The sequence below is a fragment of the Macadamia integrifolia genome, unplaced genomic scaffold (genome assembly GCF_013358625.1).
Source record: "Macadamia integrifolia cultivar HAES 741 unplaced genomic scaffold, SCU_Mint_v3 scaffold39, whole genome shotgun sequence".
In the NCBI taxonomy this organism is placed as follows: Eukaryota; Viridiplantae; Streptophyta; class Magnoliopsida; order Proteales; family Proteaceae; genus Macadamia; species Macadamia integrifolia.
In genome coordinates, this window is record NW_024869937.1 from 723,077 (window position 1) to 726,994 (window position 3,918).

The following is a 3,918-nucleotide window of genomic DNA, read 5'->3' on the forward strand; positions in this document are numbered from 1 at the left end:
AAAAAAAAAAAAAAAAAAAAAAAAAAAAAAACGTTTTTGTAACTAGAAGAAAATGAAACATGTATGGTTCGCACTTAACAGAATCATTTCTGTTAGAAACCAATATTTACATAAAATGCCATCTACACCATGAGTGCCAAAGTTGTGATTTTTTATAAAATTAAGGATAGTCAAGGGTTTTTTTTAATAAAATCTAAGTTATGACACCCATTTTTACACAAGTATCTAGAGTTGAAATAAGACAAAAACAAAAATAATTGATACGAACAGGTTCCATATCAACAAAAAAGTTGTGACATCTACTTCGCCGTGTTTCCTTGCGGTGGATTAATACGAAAGCCATTCTTGAAGCCATTATGTTTGTGCTCATCAATATCCTCATTGGGATGATGGTGGTCTACCCACATGAAATGTCATACATGGGTTTCATTTGCGGGACATTTGAAAAACCATCGTTTTGGGTTTCTTTTTGTACGAGAAACCTTCCACACCATCTGACCCTGCCCATATGGGCACATTGGTCTTTCACCTTGCATCTCTCTCTGTAAGATAATTATACGAAAATGCATGAAATTTTGCCACAAAAATATGCTAATATATGATCAATCATAAAACCATGAAATAGGAATACGTTCAAGTATTTACATAATTCATAAAGTATCTATTTAAGAAATTAAGGGCATAAATTCGGTCAAACAACTTAATTCTTAAAGCCAACATATCCAGCTACTTCAAATTTTAAATCCAATCATCCAAATGTAATCATGTAATTTGAGCCATTCCTGCTTTAACAACTAACTCATTTACAATCTTTTTCCTAAGATCATCCATCTGTATTCTTCTTTCTGCTAGGCTTGTATTAATATGAGCTGGTACTACATAACCATGAATTTCTTTATGGTGCTCATTAGACCAGTGCTCACCAAACTCCATAAAATTGTCATTTGCAATTTCTTCCTCCCGAATGAAGTTGTGAAGCTCACAACAAACAATGACGATGCATGTTTGAGTGTTGAGTGGAAAACATGATATATTGCTAAGAATTGGAAAACGTTTTTTCAAAGAGCCAAAGTTGCACTTTATGATATTTCTAACAGAACAGTCTATTATTTAATAGCTCTACTGTTGTCCTTGGGCGTCTATTTCTATAATCATTTAGATGATATCTTTGTTCTTTGAATGGCGTCAAGAACCCAATAGTAGACGTAACTAGAATCAACCACGTAATAGTTACCTAGCACGTATAATTAAAATAATGAATCAACACAACATGTAAAATAAATCATAATCAACTGTGGATAATATTTAGAATTTACCAGGTGGAGGATGAGGAAATTCAAATCTAGGTTTTGTCTAAGCCTCATTAAATACTCGATAATCATTTGTAGAACCCTCCCAACCAGCATACACAAATGTGAATGTCATGTTGTGGTCACATGCACACATAACATTTCAGGTGGTATCTCCTTTCCTTCCTTTGTACGGTATTTGTTTGGCTAGAGGTACGGAAGCACCAACATGAGTGCCATCGATCGCACCAATGCAGTCCTAATACTAATACGTGGATATTTTTAATAAAATCAAATCACGTATAACCATAAAACAACATATTCATCTATAGAAAATAGCAGCATACCTTGAAAAAGGATAGAGCTTTGGTTTTTCAAGTATCTTTTTAGGGCAGCGAATGAAGTTTGGAGGTTTGATATTCTCCTGTCCCAGTAGTATGAAAGCATGTAACACTTTTCTAAACTGTTCACCTATAGTGTTGAGAGAAAGCTGAAAGTGTTTTGAAAGTGTTTTTCTATGTCTCTATTCCTATCTTTGTGACCAACGATAGGTATAAACATTGCCAATTGCTCATCCACTCTTAAATATCGACTATCTTGCAACCAACCATGTTGTCACATTAATGCTTCAAGGTTGAGGAAGACATGTCGTTCCATCTTATACTATTCATAGCACTTGTCAACAAATCCATCTAGGACCTGACGCACTCATACTATTCCTGTCAATTTACTATCTTGTATGAGCTCTCTAGTGTATAATGAATCATGTGCTTTTGTCAACATCATCATACACATCATGATCTCTGTGTCTGTGTCCTCTGTTTCCATTTGTTCAATGTATTCCCTAGATGCAATCACTCTTTGATCTATTCCTATAATATGAAATTATAAAAATGCAAACGCATCAAACCGTCATTCATAACATCATTCATATTAATTATTTAGAACATCAAATACTAACATCTTAGGAAAATTGCACACACATAAAAACGTCAAATCTAAATTGAAGAGAAGTCACAATCATCCAAAACATCTAAAAAAAGTGAGGGAAAACCCATCAAACCATCAAAGTTACAACAAGTGTCAAGGCACAATTCGTCCATATCAATGTAAAATTTAAAAGTAGTTTTCAAAAAGGAAACTAGTCAAGGGTATGAAGGAGTATAGACTTCTGGTGAGGAGGGGCATGAAATTAATGCCTCCCTCCATTTTGGGTCAGCCATTATCTTCTTAAGTGCTTTCTCGTATAGTAGCCCCGTAGCCCTGTACATCTGTTCCACAGTTTGGGTTGAAGCAGTGGACATGCTCGAATCTCTTTCTATCCTTCATTTACTCATATCTTGAATTGCCTTGCATGCCATTGACCAATGATTAGACTTGCTTCTCCTTTTTGTATTTGGAGTCCTATCAGGTCTGTGCTTAGTAGCTGACCTTTTTTCCACTGCTTTAGATTGAGTGCCACCTAATGGAGTAACTCCTTCAGTGGAACTAGACTCATCACATGACTCAATCATATCCTCAACATCACCAGTCCCTGGAGTTTCCAACATTGTTGCTTGAGTCCCACTTCCTTCGATGTCTGCATATGCATCACCGAATACCATACATTGTTCTGGCCATTGTGATAGTCTGTACTTCTTAAATCGTGCCCAGGTAGGGTTATCGTGACAGATAAAAAGTACTCAAATAAATACCAATTAACATTTTGACCATACATTAATATGCGATTCCCAGACGGATTCATCATCAACAGTATAGGTTCTCGAAGCAGTATACCTACCGAAACCAGTTGTCTCCAGCATAGTTTTTAAGGTGGTAAGGCGACGGAGGCGTTTGAGGGTCTTTCGGAGTGCCTTAGCGATAAAGCGGGCATAAAGCGTTGCCTTATTGACTAAAGCGTTCCTGTGTAATTTTTTTTATAAAACCAATCCATTTGGCTCAAATCCTAGTTGAATCCTATTACTCATATGTTAAATAAATATTAAAGGTTCATATTCATACCAATGTAAGATATTCATCAAGAAAACAAATCAATAAAGTGAATAAACTAAGTTCATCTTCATCAATCATCAATCATCATAACATATTAAAATATAATATAAATACATAATTATGAAGCAAGATTATAAAAATAAAGAAAAGAAGACATAAAAAATACAAGTATTTATTATACTTACCTCTATGATGCCAAAATGAGTGCCTAAGCCCTAAGATCATCCGCTATATTTCTACTCCTATCAATGAATAATGAAGCTCACCGTTGCTGGAGCAAACTCACCGCTGCCGGAGCAAAATGGTCACCTAGATAAGTGGTTCTTCCTTGTTCCTTGATTCCTTCTCAAAGCCCTTTCTTAAAACCCTTGACGAAATCCAAACCCTGTTTGTGAATCGTGTTTTTGTTTTGGTTATTTTTGGTGGAGTAAAGTTGATCCTATACATCTCAAGTGTTAATAAAATCATACACCTACCAATAAAAAATCTATATTTGGAATCTTCATCAAGTAATTTTAAAATGTGTTTAAAAAAAAAAAAAAAAAAAAAAAAAAAAAAAAAAAAAAAAAAAAAAAAAAAAAAAAAAAAAAAAAAAAAAAAAAAAAAAAAAAAAAAAAAAAAAAAAAAAAAAAAAAAA

General features: G+C 34.0%; 1 protein-coding gene across 4 annotated transcripts in view; it reads left to right on the forward strand.

Annotated features, from left to right (window-relative positions):
- The window catches only part of LOC122068435 (choline/ethanolaminephosphotransferase 1), a 76,583-nt gene that overhangs the window by 4,332 nt on the left and 68,333 nt on the right, over positions 1-3,918 (forward strand). The gene's annotated exons all lie outside the window — the stretch shown is intronic.